This window comes from Equus asinus, chromosome 17, assembly GCF_041296235.1.
Source record: "Equus asinus isolate D_3611 breed Donkey chromosome 17, EquAss-T2T_v2, whole genome shotgun sequence".
Lineage (NCBI taxonomy): Eukaryota > Metazoa > Chordata > Mammalia > Perissodactyla > Equidae > Equus > Equus asinus.
The window spans coordinates 32,796,844-32,809,493 of NC_091806.1; the positions used below are offsets into that span (position 1 = coordinate 32,796,844).

At 36.8% G+C, this 12,650-nt stretch overlaps 1 long non-coding RNA gene and 1 pseudogene across 1 annotated transcript in view; both read right to left on the minus strand.

Annotated features, from left to right (window-relative positions):
- The window catches only part of LOC139040471 (uncharacterized), a 45,357-nt gene that overhangs the window by 1,602 nt on the left and 31,105 nt on the right, over positions 1 to 12,650 (minus strand). The window lies entirely within an intron of this gene.
- Positions 1,619 to 2,601, minus strand: LOC106822153 (olfactory receptor 5B12-like; annotated as a pseudogene).

The window sequence follows — 12,650 nt, forward strand, 5'->3', positions numbered from 1 at the left end:
GAGGAGGGCTCTTCAGAGCTGACTTCATGAGCACACAGCCTGTGCAGCCACACGGCCCATGTGCATAGAAGGCCCTGCACCAGGTTTAATGCTCCACTTTTGCCAACTTGAAATTATTACAAATTTTTAACAAGGGCCTCTACATTTTTATTTTTATGCTAGGCTCTGTAAATTACGTAGCCAGCCCTCATTCTTTACATTTAAATTACTCTGGGTGTGTTTTAGCTTTTTACGAGGATTACTTGGAGAAAGAGGTTATCCCATTTCCATTTCTACAAAAGAAAAACCCTTCTCTATCAAGAGAGACAATTTGCTGCTATGATCTTTCACTTGGTTTTGAAGGATATGTCCCATATATTTAAATATCTCTACCATGCCATTACAAGACATGTTGGCACTTCACATCAAACCACAGGAGTCCTAAATGCTAGATTCTAGATGGCCCATGGAAAAAAGTATAGTTCACTCATCCCACATGAGTCCAAGATTTAGAAATATATATATTTTTATATGTTCTTTAAATTTGTTCCAATTTGTTTAGCCAGAAAGGAAATATTCAAAGAAAATACAATATACAGAGTATTGATAATTTAAATACATCCTCTTTAGACTCAATAAAATAATGTTTTCCTTTTTTAAAGACTTTTTTTATAATTGTTATCATACCTCTGAATGATTCTTAGCACTCTAACATACCAAAATTAAAAAGCTAGGCTAGATTATTCTTAGAGACCAGCAAATACAGTCAGGTGAACACTTAATTTGAGTCTGAATAGCGACCTATAAGTTGATGGCCTGACTGTATACGTGAAGGAAAGAGCACAAAATGTGTCCTATCTGAAGACAAAGAGTCAAGCTTTACTTTAAAATGAAATGTTGTTATTTTTATGTCAGTGAATTAAAATATGCTTTCCTTTTATTGTTTCCCTTTTCTTATAGTCTTGTCTGCTTCTGTTATTAAAATTGTCACATAAAGATGTTGATTCTTGATAACGAATTGATTGAGTTATATAAAGATGCCCACATAATGACATTTTTTATCATTGAAAAGGAACAAAACAAACAAAACCATCAGTAACAAACCTCTGCCCAATGTGTTTGGCACCAATTTTAAGTGACAAAATAAAATATTTTCATACAAAGAGTTTTTAAAAATAAAATTTAAAAATCGTATACATAAGGACTATTTCTAATTTAAAAAAGTGTATGTTCATATTTAAGAATGTATTATCATGGACCAAAATAATTTCTTTAAATTAGACTATAAAAATAGACTAATCTCATTTATCTGTTGAACTCATTTTTCTGTCTCTTCATGGGTGTGTGAGTTACACAAGGTTTGCACGAATGAGGTGTGTGTGGAAATGTATTTGAATATGTATGTGACTGTAAGTATGCATATGGGAGTGTGGATGTTATGTAAACAAATGAAATAATGAAAAGTAATTAAGAAGAAATTTTGAAATAAGAATTCTAGATTCGTGGTTTATTCTTCCTAAGCTATTATTCCTGAGATCTCATATTTGTCAAGACATACACTTTATAGACTTAATAAAGAACTGGGGAAAAGTACTTCAGGAATTTACAAAATTGTTGGTCTAGCAGGTTAACATTTCCCCTAGATGGATCTGAGCTGTATGAATGTCTTATTGTTGATTCTATATATGTATCCTATAGAAGACACTACCTTCCCCACAGCTTTTTTAAAGACATTCTTGACCTGTTTGTTCCTCAAGCTATAGATCAGCAGATTAAGCATGGGAGTGACTATGGCATAGAATACAGATGCAATTTTTTCTGTGTCCATGGAATGGCTGGAGCTGGGCTGTAAGTACATTAAGATGCCTGTTCCACAGAAGACAGAGATGGCAGTGAGATGGGAAGCAGAGGTGGAAAAGGCCTCTGGCATCCTTCAAATGAAGACATCCTCTAGATGGTGACAAATATAAACAGGGAGGAGATCAAAATGACCAAGTTAGAAAAGAGGACATTGATTCCTACCAAAACAAATATAATCATCTCACTGATGTAGTTGTCTGAGCAAGAGAGAGTCAGGAGAGGAGGAGCATCACAGAACAAGTGATAAACCATATTCAATCTATAGAAAAAGAGACTAAACATGTCTCCAGTGTGAACAGAGGCCTCTAGGAAACCAAGGACATAGAAGCTGATGACTAGACATGGACACACCTTTGTTGTCATGATAGTGGTACAATGTAGTGGTTTACACACTGCTGCATGGTGGTCATAGGCCACTGAGGCCAAGAGAAAATTTTCTACAATGAGAAAGATTGCTAAAAAGAACATCCAAGAAGCACATGCATTGTTGGAAATGACCTTGTTGCCTGCAAGGAATCCAGCTTTCATTTTAAGAGTAACAGTTGTGGAGTAACCAAAGTCCACCAGAGAGGGACTACTGAGGAAGAAGTACATGGGAATGTGGAGACGAGAGCCCAGTAGGATCAACAGGATCATCTCCAAGTTCCTAACTAGAGTGATGAGGTAGATGAGAGTGAACATTATAAAAAGAGGGATCTGCAGTTCTGGGTCATCAGTTATCCCCATAAGAATGAATTCAGCCACCTCTGAACTGGTCTCCATTGGGGTCATTGTAGATTATGTGAATGCCCTATAGCAATGAGAAAAGAGGATCTGGATAGTAACTGTGCTTAGCGCCATCATGTCCAATGTATAACTTATATCAGTATTCTCTGAATTTAACACGGGCATAACAACAAAATGCAATTTTTAATTATTGATAGAAACATAAAAGTGTTCTAGCTAAAAGGATTTTAAAGATAATATAACCCAATCTTCTATCTGCACAAGTGATTGAACTAAAGTGCAGGGAAGGAAAGTGACATGCAAAATCAGAGGATCAGTAATGACTAGGATATTTTGGCCTCCCAAATCAGATTTTCAAACACTGATGCAAAATAGTCATGCGATAAAATATGTTAGTGTGAATCAATTCATTTCATTTCAATCACCACTTTGCCATCATAACCATTGTATCAAGCTCATTATTATATGCTAGCGAAAGATCATTTAATATAACATGTTCTAGCCTCCAATATCTCACAGGATAATAGGATACATAGAATGTGTAATTACTACACAATGAGATTTTATAGAAATTCATGTACAAGGAATAAAGACGGCTAGAGAATAAAAGTTAAAAGTGTGAGTCCAGACTCGGGACAGCTGGATTCAATTTCTAGCCCCACCATAAACTGAATGGCTGATTTCGGGTATTGCTCAATATCAGTCAGCCATCAGTTTTCTTTTGAACTGATTATCAAAATGGATTGATAATGCAAACTAGCATTGTAAGTTTTTACACATTATCACTAGGACAGAGTTATTGGTCTATGTATGGATTAGTGGGATGTTGTAATAGAAGGATTCCAGATACGTGTGAAATTTAATATCCTGTATCCTCGTTCATTCCATTTTCTTCTGTGCACAATTCTTTCTACTCATATTCCTTTAATAACGTCATCTATTTTTCACACAATATTCCTCGCCTACCTATTTAGTGTCCAGTCTAGCTATGCCAAGTAAGAATTCATTTATTTTCTGAGTCATCTTGCACATTAACTAAGGTGTCTGAGCCTCAATTTCCCCATCTGTAAAATAGAGCCAACAATATCGCCTGCCTAAACAAACATCCAATAAACGTACTTATTCTTATTGTTTGAAGATAGTGACAGGCTCTATCTAGGGATCCAAATCATAGGTGAGGTTAAGGAGGGCCTCTATGTGAGAATGAAATCTGGGATCCCGTGATTGCACCTATTTCATTATCATTTGCATTAATCTCATGAATTGGTGCAAGAGATGATGCTAGCTTGGATCAGGGTGTTGGTGAGAGAGGTAATGAGAAATTATCTAATTGCAGATATATTATACTTCAAAAGTAGAGTTGACTGAGTTTCCTGATAGATTGAAAATGGGGTATCAGGGGCCAGTCCTGTGGCCAAGGGGTTAAGTTCACACCCTTCACTTCGGTACCCAAAGTTCCCTGGTTCAGATCCTGGGCACGCACCTACACCCTGCTTGTCAAGCCATGCTGTGGTGGCGTCCCACATAGAAGAACTAGAATGACCTACAACTAGGATATAAAACTATGTACCTGGGCTTTGGGGAGGAAAAAAAGAGGAAGATTAGCAATAGATGTTAGCTCAGGGCCAATCATCCTCACCAAAAAAAAAGCACACTTTAAAAAAAAAGGAAAAAAGAAAATAGGGCATCAGAGAAAGAGGGAAAAATGATGACTCCATTTTTTTTTTTGTATAATGATACAAGGAATGGTATAGAAGAAGCGGATGTTTGGGAAATAACAAGAGACCACTGAATATTAGGCACGCTGAGTTTGCAAATCCTTTTGGCTATCCAAGTAAAGAGTTACATAAACAATTGGACTGGCTTCATCAGATTATATTGATTTTCAAAACTACAATGAGGTATCACCTCACTCTGGTCAGAATGGCTATAATTAACAAGGGAGTAAACAACAAATGTTGGAGAAGGTGTGGAGAGAAGGGAACACTTGTTCACTGCTGGTGGCAGTGCAAACTGGTGCAGCCACTATGGAAAGCAGTTTGGAGTATCCTCAGAAAATTAAGGATAGATCTACCATATGATCCAGCTATTCCACTGCTGGGTATTTATCCTAAGAACTTGAAAACACAAAAGTATAAAAATACTTGCACCCCTATGTTCATTGCAGCATTATACACAATAGCCAAGACTTGGAAGCAACCTAGGTGCCCATCAAGGGACGAATGGATAAAGAAGATGTGGTATTTATACACGATGGACTACTACTCAGCCATAAGAAATGACGAAATCCAGCCATTTGTGACAACGTGGATGGACCTTGAGGGTATTATGCTGAGTGAAATAAGTCAGAGGGAGAAAGTCAAATACCATATGATCTCACTCATAAGTAGAAGATAAAAATGACAAAAATAAAACACATAGCATTGGAGATTGGACTGTTGGTTACCATTGGGGAAGGGGGGAGGGGGGAGGGCAAAAGGGGTGATTAGGGTCACATGTGAGGGGATGCACTATAATTGGTGTTCGGGTGGTGAACATGATGTAATGTATCCAGAATTTGAAATATGATGTACATCGGAAAAAAAATTAAAATTTTAAAAATAATTTAAAAAGAAAGATATAGAACAGTAAAAAAAAAAGAGATTATATTAATTTGAACTATATTCGCAGTTTCTAATGGCTCAAACTACAGATATATTAAATCCACAAGACTAAATTAACACCACCATAGGAGTTTAGAGAAAACAAAAAATCAAAGTATTATAATGTTACAAAATCAAGAATATGAGGCAATATAGTGCTAAAAGGAAAGTGAGAATGAAAATTGCCACCACTTGAGATGACTGTAAGGGGAGCACTGCCCCAAGACACAGATTTCAGTTAGACTAAGTAGGTAAAGGGAACTTTCAGAGGAGAGGTTAAGCGTATATTGGGTTATATTGATGACGGACTATAAAATCCAGATAGTGTAGTGGAACAATCTCAGGATTTGGGCAGGAGTGGAAGCTGTAGTCAGAAAAAAGGATATAAAGAGATATGGACATGACTTACTAGAGGTCGAGGGTTGATCTGAGATTCTCAGCTTCATGGTGAGTGACAGAGATATAAGTATAATAATGAGATTTGTCCCAAGTTCTCCAGGTTGACAGTGACAACCAGGCATGAGATTGGTGTGGGAAAGGGAGGGTGCAGGTCTTTGATAGGAGCATGCAGAGTCCCATGCTCCCTTTTTACTCCTGCTATTGGTGGTGTGGAGCCCACTAGAGAAGCAGTGTTATCCAGAGAAGGGTACCTGAACTTCTGACGGACTGGCTACAAGTTTGTGGGTTTCCACAAGCCCATCAAGTTTGATAATTCCTTAGAACAACTCACAGAACTCAGGAAAGCACTATACTTATGATTACAGTTTTATCATAAAGGATTTAAATCAGGACCAGCCAAAATAAGAGACTGAGAGAAATAAATTTTGCACGTAAGTTAAAGTTTGAATGCTGAGCTTCTGGGCTCTCTCCTTGTTCAATCAAGACACATCACTCTTCTGGCAGGTGAATGTGTTCACCAAACAGGAAGCTCCATGGAGCTTCAATGCCCAGAGTTTTTATTGAGGTTACATTATGTAGACGTGATTGGTTGAATATTGGCCATGTGATTGAACTCAAGCTCCAGCTCTCTTCCATGCCATGGAATTCAGGCTGGCTCAGAGCCCCAAGTTGACCTTTCTTCCTTAGTCATTTCATTAGTATAACCTCAAGCGTGACCCAAGGTATTCACGAATAACAAAGATACTCCTATCAGAAAATTCCAAGGGTTTTAGAAGCTCCATGACAGGAATGCAGGACAAAGACCGGAAAAATTATTTTTTATATAACACCATATTAATTGGAATAGATCAGACTTTTATGTGAAAAAGAAATAGCCTTCTTAGTTAAATCACTAGTATCTTGGTTTCTGTTAAGAAAAACTCAACAATAACTTACAAATTGTATAGCAGTATTACTGAGTTAGCGGAAAAAGTATTGGAAGTGGAATCAGATAACCTAATTTCAAGATTTATGTTCACTGCTCACTAATTGAATAATTTCAAAACTTGTAACCTTGTGGGGCACAAATTTTCTCATTTTAAAACATTAGTGACATCTGAAATAACGTTTTTGGAAAGGATTTTTAAAAATCAAAGTTCTGGGCTGGCCCCATGGCTGAGCAGTTAAGTTTGCACGCTCCACTTTGGTGGCCCAGGGTTTCACCGGTTCAGATCCTGGGCATGGACCGTTAACACCACTCATCAAGCCATGCTGAGGTGGCATCCCACATAGGTCAACTAGAAGGACCTACAGCTAGAATATACAATTATGTACTGGGGGGGCTTTGGGGAGAAGAAGGAAAAAAAAAAGAAGATTGGCAACAGATGTTAGCTCAGGTGCCAATCTTTAAAATAAATAAATAAAAGTTTTGAAAGTCCAGTGGTAAAGAGAAGAAACTTACACTCTTTCAACCCACTGCAGTATCAGACTACCTATGAGTAAAGGGATGAAACATACAATCTCATATTTAGAAAATCCTAATTACTCAATCAAAACCCATTAAACCAATCAAAAAATTCAGTAAAGTTGCAGCATATAAAGAAATCAGTTGCTTTTCTGTATACTACCAATGAAATATCTGAAAAAAGAAATAAAGAAAACTATCCCATTCAGTACCACCCCATAAGGTACAATGAAAAAGACACCCATGAACCAACATTGGACATCCACATCACACAATAGACGTTGAAGAGATCCACACAGCAATATGTTTAAAGGTGAGGGTACTGGATCCTCCAAGAAGCAGTAGAAAGAGGCAAGCAGCTCTCCTCCCCCTCCTCAGTGGCAGTGATACAGGGCACGGGAACTCACACAACAGCCAGTGTGCAACTCTGAGAGGATATAGGGTAAAAGGCAGACCTCCCCAGTAAAGTTTTCATTCTCAGAGTTGCTTCCCAGCCCCTGCTTCCCAGCTCAGTCACCATGGGCTGCTCCCACCCAGTTGAGCAGCCCAGGTGGTCTGCCAGTGAGTGCAGAGATGCAGCAAGCATGGGAAAGAGAGTGTCCCCTTCCCCCTTTCACCTGGTGTACCACCTTGGCCTGTCAGCCAGGGCAAGGGATCTGCATCAGAGTGCCAGTACCTGCATGTGTGAGACAGCAGCAGCCAGCAGGCAAATGCAGGCAGGCCTGGTCAGCACAGATTCCAACAGAGAGGGAACAAATGCCAGCAGATGTGGCAGGCTCAGAAAACACAGCTCCTTCGCCTCAAGTGATGGCAAGTGAAATACACAACCAGACACTACCACTATGCACTGGCAAAGGTCCACCCCATCAAATAGCATGAAGAAATACATTAACACTCCAGATCAGAAGGAAATGACAAGTGTCCAGAAACCAACCCTGAAGTCATAGAAATTTACCATCTAAATAAGGAATTCAAGAAAGTTTTCATAAAGAAGCTCAATGAATTACAAGAAAACTCAGAAAGCCAGTTCAACGAACTCAGGAAAGACATTAATGAATGGAGGGAATTTTTCACAAAAGATATTGAAACTCTAAAAAAACTAAGCAGGAACTCAAGATATGAAGAACACAATGAATGAGATAGAAAACAATCTAGAATCCTTAAAAAACAGAGCTAACATTACAGAGGACAGGATTAGTAGTTTAGAGAATGGAGCCATAGAACTGCTTCAGGTGGAGGAGGAGATAGAACTAAGACTAAAAAGAAATGAAGAAATTCTCTGAGAAATATATGACTCAATTAGGAAAAGCAATATATGGATTATAGGTATTCAAGAGGAAGAAGAGAGGGAGAGACGAGAAGAGAGCTTGTTTAAAGAAATAATTGGTGAGAGCTTCCAAAACCTGGGGAAGGAGCTGGAATTACAAAAGGAAGACAATAAAACTCCTAACGAAATGAAGACAATAAAACTCCTAATTACATCAATGTGAAAAGACCTTCTCAGAGGCGTTTATTAGTAAAACCAGCAAAAGTCAATGACAAAGAAAAAGCATTAAAGGCAGCAAGGCAGAAGAAAATAACCTACAAAGAAACACTTATCAGGCTTTCAGCAGATTTCTCAGCAAAAATCTTACAGGTTAGGAAAGAGTGGAATGATATACTTAGAGTACTGAAAGACAAAGACTTTCAGCAAAGAACATTCTATCCAGTGAAACTACACTTAAGATATGATGGAGAAATAAAAACTTTCCCAGATAAATAAAAGCTGAGGGAGTTAATCACCACAAGACGCCTTCTACAGGAAATGATTAAGAAGGCCTTCAACCTGAAAAAAAAACAAAAGATTTAAAAAGCCTTGAGCAAGGAGATAAATAGGCAGACAAAATCAGAAAATTGCAACTCTCCCTCAGAACAGGTTAGCAAACACTTAATTATGACATAAAAAATAAAGGGAAGGAAAGCATCAAAAATAACTATTATCACTTCATTTTAATCACAAACTCACAACACAAAACGGAATAAGTTGCAACAACAATAACTTTGACAGGGAAGTGGAAAGAGATGGAACCTGCTTAGGCTAAGGAGATAAGAGACTATCAGAAAATGGACTATCTCATCTATGAGATAATTTATACAAACCTCATGGTAACCACTAAACAAAAAAATCAGAACAGAGACACAAATGAAAAATACATAGAAAACCATCATAGAAAATCAGCAAACTGAAATGGCAGTCACAAATACAGGAGATGAGAAACAAGGGACATACAGAACAACCAGAAAACAAGAGATAAAATGGCCATATTAAGCCCTCATATATCAATAACCACTCTAAATGTACATGGGTTGAATTCTCCAATCAAAAGACACAGAGTGGCTGGCTGGATTGAAAAACAAGACCCAACAATATGCTGCTTCGAGGAAACACATCTCAGCTCTAAAGACAAACACAGGCTCAGAGTGAAGGGATGGAAGATGATACTCCAAGCAAATGGCAAACAGAAGAAAACAAGTATTTCCATACTTATATCAGACAAAGTAGACTTCAAGAGAAAAAGTCAATGACAGAAAAAGAGGGGCAGAATACAATGATAAAAGGGGCATTCCACAAAGAGGACATAACACTCATGAATATATACACACCTAACACAGAAGCACCAAAGTAAATAAAGCAACTATTAACAGACTTAAAGGAAGAAAGTAACAGTAATGCAATAACAGTAGGTGACCTCAAAACACTACTTACATCAATGGATAGATCATCCAGACAGAAAGTCAACAAAGAAATAGTTTAATTAAATGAAAAACTAGACCAGATGGACTAAATATATATATATATATATAGTAACTCCATCCAAAAACAGCAGAAAATGACTTCTTCACAACTGCACAAGGAACATTTTCAAAGATAGACCATATGTTGGAAAACAAGGCAAGCCTCAATACATTTAAGAAAATCAAAATAATATAAAGCATCTTTTCCAATTGTAATGCTATGAAACTAGAAATCAACTTTAAGAAAAAAGCTGGAAAGTGGCAAATATGTGGAGATTAAACAACATGCTACTGAAAAACAAATGGACCAATGAAGAAATTAAAGGAGAAAACAAAAACATGTGGAGACAAATGAAAATGAAAATACACCATACCAACTCATATGGGATACAGCAAAAGCCATCCTAAGAGGGAAATTCATACCAATACAGGCCCACCTTAACAAAAGAGAAAAACCTCAAATAAGCAATCTTAAACTACACCTAACAAAACTGGAAAAAGAAGAGCGAACAAAGCACAAAGTCAGCAGAGGGATGGAAATAATGAAAATTAAAGAAGAAGTAAATGAAATAGAAGCCAAAAAAGCAGTAGAGAGGATCAGTGAAGGAAGGGCTTCTTCTTTGAGAAGATAAAATTGACAAACCCTTAGCCAGACTCACTAAGAAAAAAAGAGAGAAGGCTCAAATAAGTAAAATTAGAATGAAAGATGATAAATTACTGTGGATATCACAGAAATGCAAAGGATTATAAGAGAATACTATGAAAAACCATACACCACAAATTAGACAATCTAGAAGAAATGGATAAATTCTTAGACTCATACAACCTCCCAAAACTGAATAAAGAAGAAGTAGGGAATCTGAATAGACCACTCATAAGTAAAGAGATTGAAACAGAAACAAAAAACCTCCCCAAAAGTAAAAGTCCTGTACCAGATGGCTTCTCTGGAAAATTCCAACAAACATTTCAAGAAGATTTAATACCTATCATTCTCAAACTATTACAAAAATTTCAAGAAGACATAACACTTCCTAACTCATTCTACGAGTACAACATCACCCTGATCCCAAAGCCAGACAAAGAAAACATTAAGAAGGAAAATTACAGGCCAATATAGTTTATGAACATAGACACAAAAATCCTCAACAAAATATGGGCAAACCAGATACAACAATACATTAGAAGGATAATACACCATGATCAAATGGGATTTAGACTAGGCATTCAGTGATGGTTCAATACCTGCAAAACAATCAATGTGATACACCATATTTAAAAAATGAGGAATAAGAGTCACATAATCATCTCAATAGATGCAGAGAAAGCATTTGACAAACTACAGCATCCATTTATGATAACAACTCTCAATAAAGTGGGTATAGAAGGAAAGTACCTCAACATAATGAAGGACACATATGACAAACTCACATCCAACATCATACTCAACAGTGAAAAACTGAAAGTAGTCCATATGAGAACAGGAACAAGACAAGGGTGCCCACCCTTGCCACTCTTATTCAACATAGTACAGGAGGTTTTGGCCAGAGCAATTAGGCAAGAAAAAGAAATAAAAAGTATCCACATTGGTAAGGAAGAAGTGAAACTCTCACTGTTTGCAGACACCGTGATTCTATATATAGAAAACTAAATAATCCACAAGAAAATTGTTACAAACAATCAACAACTACAGAAAACTTGCAGAGTACAAAATCAGCTTACAAAAATCAGTTGCATTCCTATACTCTAATAATGAACTAACAGAAAGAGAACTCAAGGATACAATCGCATTTATAATCACAAACAAAAAAAGTAAAATATCTAGGAATAAATTTAACCAAAGAAGTGAAAGACTATACAATGAAAACTATAAGACGTTATTGAAAGAAATTGATAATGAAATAAAGAGATGGAAAGATATTCCGTGCACTTGGATTGGAAGAATAAACATAGTTTAAACGTTCTTATTACTTAAAGCAACCTACAGATTCAGTGCAATCCCGATCAGAATCCCAATGACATTCATCATGGAAAGAGAGCAAAGAATCCTGAATTCATATGGAACAACAAAAGACCCTGAATAGCTAAAGCAATGCTGAGAAAAAAGAACAAAGCTGGAGGCATCACAATCCCTGACTTCAAAATATACTACAAAGCTATAGTAATCAAAACAGCATGGTACTGGTACAAAAAGAGACACACAGATCAATGGAACAGAATTAAAAGCCCAGAAATAAAGCCATGCATCTACAGACAGCTAATCTTTGACAAAGGAGCCAAAAACATACAATGGAGAAATGAAAGTCTCTTCAATAAATTATGTTGGGAAAACTGGACAGCCATATGCAAAAAAAAAAAAAAAAAAAAAGTAGACCATTATCTTATGCCATATACAAAAATTAACTCCAAATGGATTAAAGACTTGAAGGTAAGAGGTGAAACCATGTAACTCCTGGAAGAACATGCAGGCAGTACGCTCTTTGACATGGGTCTTAGCAGCATCTATTTGAATACCATGTCTACTCAGGGAAGGGAAACAAAGGAAAAAAGAAACAAATGTAACTACATCAGACTAAAGAGCTTCTTCAAGGCAAAGGAAACCATGAACAAATGAAAAGACAGCCCACCAACTAGGAGAAAATATTTACAAATCATTTATTTGACAAGAAATTAATCTCCAAAATGTATAAGAACTCATACAATTCAACAACAAAAAAACAAACAACCAGATCACGAAATGAGCTGAGGATGTGAACAGACATTTTTCCAAAGAAGATATACAGATGGCCAACAGACACATGAGAGGATATTCAACATCATTAATCAGT